General features: G+C 41.1%; 1 protein-coding gene and 1 pseudogene across 2 annotated transcripts in view; both read right to left on the bottom strand.

Annotated features, from left to right (window-relative positions):
* RPGR (retinitis pigmentosa GTPase regulator) overlaps positions 1-13,591 on the bottom strand; it is a 268,709-nt gene that overhangs the window by 195,463 nt on the left and 59,655 nt on the right. The gene's annotated exons all lie outside the window — the stretch shown is intronic.
* LOC101318651 (ferritin light chain pseudogene) lies at positions 8,899-10,534 on the bottom strand (annotated as a pseudogene).

The following is a 13,591-nucleotide window of genomic DNA, read 5'->3' as shown; positions in this document are numbered from 1 at the left end:
ACGTGAAAATGGTCATCTTGTTTCATCTATACCTTCAGCCACTTCTCCCCTCTCCCCACCGCTGGAGTTTTTTGAAGCAAAACCCAAACAATCATATTATTTTATTCATAAATATTTCAAAGTGTATTGCTAAAAGATAAGGATTCTTTTGCAATACCATTATCACATCCAAAAGTTGACAATAATTCTTCAATACTATTAAATATTCAGTTAGTATGTGAACTAAGAAATTAACCTAAGGTGAATTGACATCTTAGTGATATACATTTTCCTAACCAGAATATGGTACGTCTTTTTATTTGTTCCTGTGTATTTTTGTGTATTTCATAAGTGTTTTCTAGTTTTTCTCATATAGGTTTTGGAGTTTTTAAAAATAAGTTTCCAACTAGATATTATATTTTATTTATTTTGGTTTATTATCTGCTGTTTTAAATGGGGTCTTCTCTTCCATTATATTTTCTAACTTGTTATTGCTTCTATATATAAAGTGTATTAATTTTAATCAACTTTATGAAGGTATAATTTACATGTAACAACAAGCACAGATTTTATGTGTACAGTTCAATGAATTTTAATAAAAGTATATACCCACTTAACCACCATCCCCATTACTGATTTTTATATTTATATATTGATTTTATAAATAAATAAATGGAATTTAGTAAATTCCATTTTTATTACGTACTTTCACAGTTCTTACTAGCACTTAGTCATTTGAAAAGGCATCACATTCCAATTTCTTGTTTTGGTCTTAGTTCTCACTCTGACCATGCCAAAAAGATTTTCCAGTCAATGCTGTTATAGAAATAGATTCAATGTCAAAGTCTGACTGCTCCTAGAGATTTAAATTGTTGTTACGGGCATAAAGAAACATGAGCCTCTTTGCAACAGGTGTCATGCTAAATACAACTTTACTGATGCAAGCCGCTAATAATAATTGGAATGTGAGCTGACTCAAGAATAGACATCCAGCTCATTAATATTTGCTTCAGAGAAACAGGCTCAAATGTTCTTCTTGAGTCTCAGTGGGTCCATGACCTTGATGTTTAGATGAATAAATTTATTAGCTGATCCCAGTACTAAGGTTGTCATTACTCAAGAGAATTCCGAACGACCACTGTCTGGAAAAATGTGTTTACCAAGCCCCAGCTGTTATACTTATGAATATTTAGGAAGCTACAGTGACTGGCAATGGTCTCAGTGCCCCCAAAATGTGACGATTTTATCTGAAAGTTGAAAGGTAGCCAAATCACTCGCCTAGCGGATACCAGAATAAAAGCAGCTTTGCATGGGAGTGGGAGCTTTTCAGGCTGACTCTCCCCAAGACCATCAACACGGTGAAGATAGACTGTTACCTACCTAGGGGCAAAGTCATGAGCAATGTATGGCACAAGGTTGTAGGGGCAGAAGGGTGAGGCACACTGTTTGGAGGATAAAGGGAGAACAGAATGGGTTCTTCCAGAATTTCCTAGAGTCAATAGAGACTGTAACACATAATTTATGACTTCATCTTTGTCTTAGGTTGGGGTTTTGAAAAAGTGGACCCTCAGCAAGGATTTGGGCACAAGCAGTTTATTGGGAGAGGAGGTATGATCTCCAGAAACATGCTGAAGGAGGGAAGGAAGGAAAACCGATAAAATGTGTATAAATGAAAGTGTTAACAGCTGTGGAAAACCCAGGGCTCCATCTCACTGGGCACTTTCTGAAACATTGTGTAAAGCATGTCTCAGAATTGCCCTACCGAGAGCTGAGGACACTGAGATATTTATACACTAATTCCCACCCCTTACCGGTTCAAGGTCACTATGAGGAAAGGGCGAAAGTTAACATGGCACTTCTGAAATCTCCCACATGCAGACCAAGCAAGCTCCTCCGCCCAGAGAGTGCCCTCTGGCAAAGAGTTGTATGGGAACTATTTACAAGCAATTTCCAGGGTAGACGAAGAGGATGCGGGTGTTATAATTCTATATTGATTGTGTTACTCTCTGGTTGTTTTTTTATGTGTGAGTTTCATTTCACCAACAGGAATGTAAACTCGTTGAATGCATGGGCCACAGCTTATAGGATTTGTATTGCTTCCCCCCATAAATTCTGGAGATCTCCTTGCTACTGGGAGATTAAATCCACTAAGCCCACCATGACCTGGGCCTTCCCCAGACTCCCTCTCCAGACTTCTCTTTGCAGTCCACTCTCTCAATCCAAGCGTTCCAGTCACTCGATTTACCTCACGTGCCTCCTCTCTGTCTAGAATACCTCTTCTTCCCCTGTGCAATTGGTCAACACTGATCGTCTTTCGAGATCAGCTAAACAACTTTTCTTTCATATAAGTGCTTCATGTTCCACCCAAGTAGAGTAATCCTGCCCTTTTTGCAAACCACTACCTGGCTCTTACTTCCACCATACAATTTACATACTGTACTGAAGTTTACGTTTTTCTGTGTTAGTCTTGCCTACCAGAGTGTGAGCTCATTGAGAAAGTAAACTATGTCTTAAATATTTCTTTATCTGCAGCACTTAGCTCAGTGCCTGGTATAGAGTAAATGCTTAATAAATATTTCTGAATGAACAAATGAACATGACCCATAAATACTTCCTGATTAGATGAAACAAGAGGCTGAACGTACCTGCTTTGGGCACTTCTAATACAACTATCAAGTATTTGTAGATTGAATGGAGAATATTCCCCAGAACAGCATGTCCTTGCCCTTCAGTCAAAGACAACCAAGAACACACCCGTAGTTTAAAAAGTTGGAATTTTACTCACTGCAGACAAAGAACACACATCATGAGGGACTGTGGGGTGTCTCAGTAAGAGTATGGAGAAAGAAATTATTATAGGATTTGGGCTTCGGATAGATGATTTGGGAGAGGGACCAAGGAAGCAGAGATCTGCTCTAGATGAGATGCTGTCAGAAAGTGGGGGCAATCCTATGATTGGGTACTTTGTAAGAGGCACAGTGACTTTGATTTTGTGTGTACTTAGACAATATTATGAAGTAACCTTGTTTTGTTTCATTTTATTACGGTCTCAGAGTAACTTTATCTGAGTTTGGTATTCTGTGAGATTGTTTATGTCCAACAGAACAAAATGGCCTGGCTGTAAATGTCTGACCAGCTTGTAATAATACCGAGGTCTAGTTGTGAACATCAGGTACGTTTTGAACATCAGGGAATGCATTTTTTGACATGAGGAGCAAAGAGAAAGGCCCCAAAGAAAGGTTATAGTATGTATATGTGCTGATAGCGTTCACAAGTGTGGAATGAGAGCTGAAAAGAAGGGGAATAAAAGTGAAAATCCTGCTCTATAACCTTTTCAGGTTGACAGGAGTTTTAAATTCTGAAGCGCTGCATAGTATTAACGGCATATAATGGCTGAAAGAATTTTTTTCATCAGAAAAGCAAGTAGCACAGATTCTTCTTTGAAGATATAAAACCATAAGGTCTGGAAAATTAGAATACTTAATCCAGCAGCAATATCACTTGCGTAGTGATAAAGTAATAGGATTTCCTTTTCCTTGCCTCCCTGTTTTGGCTACTCGCTTTTTGAAAAAAAAAAAAATTGTTGACATCCTTTATGGGGGTGAGGGTTAGATAAGAAACCTGAAAGTATATAATTTATGTTCAGGGAGAAAAAAAGAATTTGGAATTTTCTGGTAGTTAAATTGGTTATGAAGTCCTGTGACTATAAAGCTAGGTCCACAGGGTCATTTGAAAGCCAATACGATATTCATTCAATAAATTATTTTTGAGCACTTAGTATAACTTAGGTACTATGTTAAATGTAGTAATTACAGGTCTAAATTATCTGGATTGACTTTTAGGGAAAACTTTTTATTTAGATATAAATTCAAACTTACAGGAAAGTTGCAGCAATAGTTTACCCTTCATACAGATTCACCAATTGTTTTTCCTAACCATTTTTGAATAAGTTAGAGAAATTGTGCTCAGCTATACCCCTAAATATTTGGTGTATGTTTTCTGAAAGCAAGGACATTCTCCTACCGAACTATCATGAAATTATCCAAATCAGGAAATTTAACATTGATACAATACCATTATCTAATCCATGGTCCATATTAAAATTTTATACATTGTCTCAATGTCCTTTATAGATTTTTACCCCTACACAGGTCCCATCCAAGATCATGAATTTAGTTGTCATGCTTTTTAGTCTTCTTTAACCTGGGACAATTCCTTAGTCTCTCTCTGCTTTTCTTTCTTTTTTTATTAAAGCATAGTTGATTTATAATGTTGTGTTAGTTTCAGGTGTACATCAAAGTGGTTCAGTTATATATATATATATATATATATATATATATATATATATATATATATATTCTTTTTCCAAATCTTTTCCATTATAGATTATTACAAGGTTATTACAAGATATTGAACATAGTTCCCTGTACTATACAGTAGGTCCTTGCTGTTTCTTATTATCTGTTTTATATACAGTAGTGTGTATCAGTTAATCCCAAACTCCTAATCTCTTGACCTTCACACTTTTGAAAATTATAGGCTAGATATTTTGTAGCATGTCATTCAATTTGGCTCTAATGTTTTCTCATTATTAGATTCAGGGTGTGAATTTTTAGCAGGGATATGTACTTGATTTAAAATCCCAGAATAGCTGCCTCTACCCACGTCTCCCACACTTTGACCTGATACCTCGTGCAGGAGAGGGCCCTTTGAGGTCTCCTGATGAAATCCAGACTTTTCTCTGCTTCCTCTTATGATCCCTAATTTAGCCATCAGAACTGATAAAATCTTGAAGAGTATATATGCTACTTGGGGACTTTATACTCAGCTGAAAACTCATATTAATTCAAAACTGTTTCCTAATGTGTGCCTCCTCCCACTCCCATGAATTAGTGCCTGCTTCATTATTATTATGAAGAATAAATTATTCATCAAGGTGGATAAATGGCTTATGGGGATAAATAACATGACATAAATGTAGTAAAAATGTGGTCTTTTTCTAAATAAGTAGCATTTTTAACCTAACCCTTTAAGACTGTATATCTCTTTGGAGAGAGTCAACCACATAGTACTCCAAAAGTAAGAGCTTCAAACAGCCCCGACGGTAAGGAAGTTCAAGGCGTCAGTGACACCTGGAGTTTTGACTGTGCCTATTCAGTCCCTGCTCCCTCAAGCTAACATATCCAAGGCTACCACGAAGTGTAAGGAGGAGGATGTGTGGGCAAAAAGAAAGGGCAGAGAAGACTCCCAAGAATTGGAAACTGTGCAAAGAGTAGCAGCCGGCAGCAGCTAATTAGTTTCTGAAATGACCCCTTTGTGTGGCTTGTCCTTCCTGAGAGAGAGGTTAAGATGCTGTCATGCCTGCTTTTAGCAGGATGGTAATTAAAACATTTAATCCCAGGTCCTATATAAGGTGGCTCCACTTATTTGGCTAAAGAGAGAGTGGTCCTTCTTCATTTTTATTTTCCCCTCCTGCATACTGAATGTCACATCCAAGAAATGAGCAAATTCCTACATTTCACTTCTACACATAGGGCCAGTTTAGAGGGAGGAATGATCATTAAGGAGGATTATACAATCTAAAGGTATCTATTTTCCTGAAACTGAGAAGCAAGCTTATTTTGAGATGTTACTATCATAGCTCTTTACTAAGCTCTACCGGGATATAAAATCAGCTGATAAAAAAAGCTAACAGGGTTTCCCTGGTGGCGCAGTGGTTGAGAGTCAGCCTGCTGATGCAGGGGATACGAATTCGTGCCCCGGTCCGGGAAGATCCCACATGCCGTGGAGCGGCTGGGCCCGTGAGCCATGGCCGCTGAGCCTGCGCGTCCAGAGCCTCTGCTCCATGACGGGAGAGGCCACAACAGTGAGTGGCCTGCGTACCGCAAAAAAAAAAAAAGTTAACAATTATTGTGCATTTAGCATGTGCTGGGCCATGACTTAGGTATCTTACATGGCTCATCCCATTTAATCCTCCCTAAAAGCTATGAGTTGGATAGTATCGCCTTTATTATGATCATGTCCACTTTTTCAGAGGAGGAAGCTGGGACCAAGAAAGGTAAAGAGACTAGACCAAATGAGTTAGAGGCAGGATCTGAACACAAGCCCATTGCTCAACCACCATGCTTTCTGCCTTTCAGACTCCAACTAAGAGAAGGAGAGGAATCCACGTCAGGTGACTGGTTTGGGTTGGTCAGGGAAGATTTCACAGAAGAAGGCTGATTGGAACTAGGCTGAAAAGTAGACTGAGTTTGATGTGGTGAAGAGGAGTATGAAGGGCTTTCCAGGCGAAGGGAACCCCATGAAAATTGCTGGTAGTGGGACAGCAAACTGAGCACTCTGGTTATGGCAGAGAGCTGCTGCAGTTGTCTGCGGGATTCCTAGGCCTCACACTTCTATAAAAGAGAGGAAACTTCCACTCTGGTCCCTAACAGGGGGTTACTGGAGTGAATGTAGAGAACTGTGAGAGCCTGATGGGTTTTTTTTTTTTGGTGCACACTAGCCACAGTACAGGGTCACTGTAATAACAAAGCAATGGGGCCTGCCATGCCCTCCCCACTTCCCTTGGGCCACCAGCATTGTTCTAGATTCCGGTCTCCATGGGGTTAGCAGAAAAGGCTAGCCAGTCCAGCCTGGCTTCTGCTCTGTTTCAACTTCTGTTCCTGAAACTGGGTGGTTGAGTTTAATTCAGAACGTGGCAATAGGAAGCCCTAACACATTCTCCAATTTGGTTTTACCACCAATAAAGCTATCTTCATTTCCATCGGGCTTCCTGTGTCCGTTCTAATTGATTTGAACTTGGATGAAAGGAAAGCAATGGGTATTCCCCAAACTTCCAACAATAGGGAAGTAGTGGAAAATTCGATTTAAAAAGTAGATTAGACATGGCAGACCAAGGAGAGCCTTCAAGGCTGGTATAAGGAATTTAGTCATAGCCTAAAGGAATCAGTTATTATAATTCTGTGCGAGTGCACAAACACACACACACACACTCACATATACGTACAGTGGTTAGCAACAGAGAAAATCACTGTGGTATTTGTTTCCAAATTAATCTGTAGAAGTTTAATGTCATCAAATCCCCATTTTCCACAAATATATTTGCCAAGAAACTTAGTCATTTTTAAAAGCTAAACTAATATTTTATCCATATGTCTTTGAATCGTTTATTGTCTGCCCAGCCAGTTGCTTTTTTCGATAATTATTTGATTGCCAAAGAATATTTCAGCCTATTTGGGAGACTTTAATAAAGCTTTCTCCTACAGCCCCATTCTTGATATTAAAAGACACTCGTAAGTAAATATGAGTAACATTACTCATAAGTAAATATGGTCTGATAAATATGTCATTGTTTGGAAACAAATGTTTGTATCCTTCTTCCCAAATAATCTACCAAATATAGTCTTTCAATTAGTCTCATAGTTATTAGGTGGTTTTTTTTCTCATTCAGATTTATGTGTCTATATGAGTGCTAATTTGAAAATAATTTTGGTTTTAAGTTTTAATCCAAAGCTGAAAATTGTTTACTGCTTCCTTATATCTCTTACTGCCAACTATCAGCAAATGGGCAAAAAAACTCTTTTCCGTAGGAGTAATTTTTCCAGTATATTCTTTTTCATTATCAAAGGACTTTGCATGAAAACAGGAAGATAAGGTTTTCTCCTTAACTGAGCAAAACAGGTGTCGCAATCTCTGTAAAATACTCTTCTATGCCTCTGACCCTGGTAAGATAAAAGAAATGATAGTATGCCTTTGGTCTTCCTGCTCCAGGAAGGAAAGTTGCTGTAGGAAAAGAATTGATTTTTTTCCACTTCTGTGGTTTGAGAACAAGTTATAACTCCAGCTTTTCCAAGTGCAAGGAAAATAATGCACAATTATTAGATTGCTATTTGTGAGACACAAATGCACGGATTTAGCAGGAAAACAACTCACCAGAAAAATGAAACACATTTTTTTTAAAAGAATGCTATATTTTACTGCTGCTTCTCCTTCTCTTGGCTTCTGGAATGTAACCTCCATCTGACCTACCTCCATTCTAATCATTTTGGCTCTGTTAGTACTTCCTTAAAGTTATCTTCTCTTTTCTCTAAAATGAATACAGAGGCATTTTAAAATCTGCATTTTAAAAGTTTATGTATCTGTTTATACACAACCTTGTTCCAGAAGGGGTTTAAGGTGGCTTGAAAGAATCCGTAAATTACAATAAGCACTTAGAAGAACCAGGAATGAAGCGTATGCAAAATGCTTATACAATCTTACTCGTTTACTCTGGGTGGACCACAAATTTGGCTCTAAGCTTTTTAGCAGGCAGTCAAATAAGGAAACTTAATTAGTTACGTCATTTACAGTGCCCATAAAACAAAAACAAACCAATGACCTAAGCGAAGCACCGTTATTCCTAATATTAAGACCAGAAAGAAATTGCTTTTGAGAGGCTTCATAAAGAGGTCAGTGTATGATGTTAATAAAGTGTTCTCAGTAGCAACCTAACGGGAGACACAAAGGTGAATTTCACTGGGCTCTCTCTTCAATACAGGCAGATGGCATCACGCCAATGTGAAAATCAGGAAAAGCAAGTTTATCACGAGTTTGGAGGGGTGAGGGGGGGACACAATGTGATACGGTCAAGATACTCAGCTCTCTGCTCTGCTCGGAGAAACCAAAGATACATTTTAGAACAACAGAGTTGAATCCAGTACCCAGAATGACTCCAGAGAAGTCATGAAACCCCTAAAATTCTACGCAACCTTTTCTGAACAGGTGTGTTTCTTTTTCTTGACAGAGAAAACATAATTTACCAGATACTCAATGTACCCAGGTGATACGCAAAAGTTAGGAACCGTTTCTTTATAAACAATCTAGAGAATTAAACAGACTACAAATCTTTCATGCTATTAAGATACTTTTATTTTTCTCACAACCTAGCTTTTTTTCCCCCCTCTGCAAAGAGAGGGGAGTTTCTATCTGGTGCCTCGGCTCGGGTGAAGGTTTTACAGGGTGGTTAAAGCGTTGCCTCCTGGTGGAAGAGGAGGCTGGGGCGGAGATCTCACTGGAGGAGGCAAAGGCGTCTCTCCGGGGCTGCCGCGAGGCTCCTAGTCGCGCTGGCAGAAGAGCCTTTCGAAGGGATGCCCTGCTCAGCCAGGGGCCCGGCCTGCGGCCCGGCCAGCTTGCGCAGGTTGGTCAGGTGGTCGCCCATCTTCTTGAGGATCTTCCTCTCCACCTCCAGGAAGTGGCTCTCCAGGAACTCGCAGAGCTGGGCGTCCGCGCTCGCAGAACCCAGGGCATGGAGATCCAAGAAGGCCTGGTTCAGGCTCTTCTCCAGGGCCATGGCAGCCTCCACGGCTTCCACTATGGTGCTCCACTCGTCCGGCGACAGCTTCTGCCCGTCCTGGGCCGGGGCGCGGCTGCCCCACTGCTGCTGCATCTTCCAGAGGAGCTGGGAGCCCTCGCGCTTCTCCTCAGCCAGCTCCCGGAAGAAGCGGCCCACGCCCCCCAGAGCCACCTTGTCGCCTTCGAAGTAATAGCTCAGGGAGAGGTAGGTGGACGAGGCCTGCAAGTTTAGGTTGATCAGGCGGCTGATGGCAGCCTCCGCCTCGGCGGAGGAACTCCGCTTGCTCTGGGCGCTCATGGCTAGTCAGCAGTGAGGAGGCCTTCTCCAGAAAGTGTCCGTTAGGCGGGTCCCGGAAGTGGAGGATAAGCCTCAACGATTCTGCCGGAAGTTGCGACTAAAGTGGCGACGCTAGAGGGTGGTGAGCGGCATGAGGAGGGGGAGGGAGAGGGGGAGGCAAGGCCGGGGTGGGAGCACCCCGTTTGTTCCATCCAACGGCTGGTGAAGCAAGAGAGAGAGCTGGGGGGCTGCTGGGCACACTCTCAGTCTAGCTTTTGGTAAGAGTTTCTTTCTTTCCTAATTATTGGAAGGGAGTCTTTATCATTTTGCCCTATTTCTTACCGTAATTCCAAGATGAGACAAGAATGTCCAAGGTGAGAAAGCCAGAAGTATTGATAGTGAACGTCCTCCAATCTTCAATTGTGACTTAACACCCCGTTGTTTCTTATTTTAGAGCCTGTATGAATAGATTTTTCCTCTGCCCCTGATCCCTTATGGAGAGGGTGACTATTGGTTCCACTTTGCCCAGAGCAGTCTTGTCCTGGTGCAATTATTATTAATAGTGTCCCCTAAATTAATTAATTAATTTAAAAAATAACACCCCCTTTCACACCCAAAAGGGTCCTTGTTTGGAATATACATTACATAGTCACCTTACTGATTGAGAAGGATAAAATCCACACTATGTAATGTGAAATGGTACAGTTTGCAAGACATTGAACTTGGGCTAATTCCTTTCTATTTTATTAATTAATCAGACCAGTAAGAGTCCCATCATAAATTTTCTACTATTCAGCCTTCATTTTTTCATTTGTTGATGCATTTATTCCTTCTACTAAAAGTTCTCCTAAATACTGTTTATGTGCCAGGTGTTTTCTTAGGTACTGGTGGCTTCCCGTGATTACCCAGATATTCCACCATTAACTGAAACACGTCATGTGAATGGGCACTAAAGATGACAATGTACATTTATAAATCCTACCAAAATAGAAAAAACCCATACAGGATGAGTTAGTCATTCTCAGTTAGAAGATGAGGGCAGAACTAGATGTTCTCATAGGGGTTTTTCCAGCTTTGTGATTCCATGCTTAGCATTTTATTTTCCTAAATACCACTTGCCTGGGGCTGTTTCACAATTAGAATGCTTTCATGTGTTTTCTATCAAACAGGAAGGCATATTCTATTCGGGGTAAACAATATTTGAACCCCAGAGAAGAGAATTTTGCTCTAAACTCTGGATCTAGTTCTAAATAAAGATAAAGACCCACTGTTTTGCAACCACTTTCAAATTTTACTTTCTGTGTTGTTGAAAAATGACACCTTAAAATTTCAAGAAGAGCTGCAGTCTCCCTTCACTGCTTAAGCTAAAATATGAACACATATCCTGTATCTAAATACAGGATATATTGTTCGTTTTTTTTTTTTTTTCATTAAAGGCTGTTGTCCCAAAGTGTTCTCATATTGCATTTGAGGTTTGCAAAAACTGTTAGTATTCAGGAATAGCACCTTTTTCAGTCCTGGAGGGAATTAACTGGGTAAAACAGGAGTAGTTCTGCAGCCTTTCTGGCCTTGGTGCTAGGGCCAAAAAGAGGCTGGGAGTGGAAAGGAGGGGGAAAAACAAAAGTCCAAATCCAAGGACAATCCTAGTATTCCCCCAAACAGGAGAGAAATTATACCAGATGCAATACCCTCTAAATAACTGCAAAGAAAATAATAATTTTCTACCTTGTGCATACATCATATTGACCTTGTAACAAGAAAATGCAAAGCTTAGAGAAAACCTCACCATATAACATACTCTCTGTATTGCAGCATGTCAGGCTCATTTAATATATTTCAATTTCCTATGCATTTACTTATTCTTGGAAAAGAAAACTGTCTGTATAAACTTTCTCAGATGAGATAGTTTTCTGCCTTGTGCAAATGTTGATAAATCTTTCCATGATCACTTTAGAGAGAAGAGAGCCAGTGTGGGACCTGTACTCTGGTGGGTGGTTAAGCACATAGTTGTCTGAATCAGAATAACGTGGGCTCAAATCCCAGCTTTGCCACTTGTTACAAGTGTAACCCTTAGGCAAGGAGCATAACCTCTCTGAGCCTCAGCTTTCTTGCCTGTAAAATGGCAATGTTAATATCTCACAAGCAGACCACAAGGATTCAATGATATATAATACATGAGAAAACACTGCCAAACAAGTAGAAAGCACTCAAAAAAATAGTGCTGGGGCTTCCCTGGTGGCGCAGTGGTTGAGAGTCCGCCTGCCGATGCAGGGGACACGGGTTCGTGCCCCGGTTCGGGAGGATCCCACATACCGCGGAGGGCCTGGGCCCATGAGCCATGGCCGCTGAGCCTGCGCATCCGGAGCCTGTGCTCCGCGACGGGAGAGGCCACAGCAGTGAGAGGCCCACATACCAAAAAAGAAAAAAAAAATAGTGCTGTATCATCAATCAGTTTTGCAATAAAATTGTAGAGACACTGTCAAACCCTATTAAGTATCAGAAGCATACCCCAATATATTTTTGATCCACGTTTCCTCACTGCAGACCTGTTTTGCTGAATCACTATCTTCTGTGGCAATGTCCTTTCAAGTATGAAAGCACCCAGATACAGCTTTGGGTGTCCAAGATCTAATTCATTTAAAGCATGAGCAAAGCCAGCTTCTCTTACTTCCCTTGGCTAAGTGAGATTCATCAACACCTCCTAAGGTCCTCTGTGGCCCTGTCAGCTGTGGAGGGAGGGGAGCAGTGCATAGGTGGCAGAGGTCTGTTTCTTTTCTCAGTTCTCCAGCTTGAGATCATCACTACAGCAAGAAACATCTAATGAACGCCTACCTTATAGGAGAGGATAAGATTACAGAACGTCTCATGTGAATGGTAGAATTCACCTCCTCTCCCACTCAAATGTAGACTTTGGAATGCTTCTGTCTTGGGTCAGATTCCCCAGAAGCAGACCTTGAGATGAGGATTCCTATGCAAGTGATTTTTTGGGAAAGTGCTCCCAGAGAGACCAAAAGAGAGTGGTGAAAGCAGGACAGAGAAAGAAAGGAAGTCAAGAAGCAAGGTTGCAATTTTAGGAAGTCTCAGCTTCATAATCATCCCAGGGTGTAGCTTTGGAGTGTAAATTACACCTAAAGTTTACTTCAACACGAGGCAAGGGAACTGGACTTTTATATTCCTGTCCATTAGCTATGGGCGGCTCTGGGTGGATATAGATTCCCAGGGTCTGTGTACAGGTTAGGCAACTCAAGTAGCCCAAAGGAAAGCTGAAAAAGGTCACAGATGCTGGTCATTAAGAGAAAAGCACGCTAAAGCTTGGTGAGGAGCACATCCAATAGGATTTGGGCAGGGCACATACAGTCTCCACCATCAGCTTGCTTCCCTACTTGACCTTGGAAGGTACTGGAGTACAGTGGAAATGAGAAACCCCAATTAGTACCTTTAACCAGGAATCCAGTGGATAAAATGAAGACTTTATCATAGTTTTTAACCTATATTTATACCTCTTTGCTACTTCTGTTTACAGGGAATACAGGGGTTTGGGAACCTATATCTGCAATCTCCTTTTACCAGATCTGAAAATCTGTAACTCTCTTCAGGGGTCTCATTTGCACATATACCAGGCCAAATCAGACCCAAAGCTCCAACTATGAAAGCATTTGCATCTTTTTTTTTCTTTTTTGTTTTTTCTTTTATTTATTTTTGGCTGCGTTGGGTCTTCATTGCTGTGTAAAGGCTTTCTCTCGTTGCAGGGAGTGGGGGCTACTCTTCATTGCAGTGCACGGGCTTCTCATTGCGGCGGCTTCCCTTGTGGAGCACAGGCTCTACGCACATGGGCTTCGGTAGTTGTGGCACGTGGGCTCAGTAGTTGTGGCTCGTGGGCTCTAGAGAGCAGGCTCAGTAGTTGTGGCGCACGAGCTTAGTTGCTCCGCGGCATGTGGGATCTTCCCGGACCAGGGCTTGAACCCGTGTCCCCTGCATTGGCAGGCATATTCTTAACCACTGCGC

The sequence above is a fragment of the Tursiops truncatus genome, chromosome X (genome assembly GCF_011762595.2).
Source record: "Tursiops truncatus isolate mTurTru1 chromosome X, mTurTru1.mat.Y, whole genome shotgun sequence".
NCBI lineage: Eukaryota > Metazoa > Chordata > Mammalia > Artiodactyla > Delphinidae > Tursiops > Tursiops truncatus.
The sequence above is the reverse complement of the archived record's forward strand: the minus strand, read 5'-3'. Positions and strand labels throughout refer to the sequence as shown.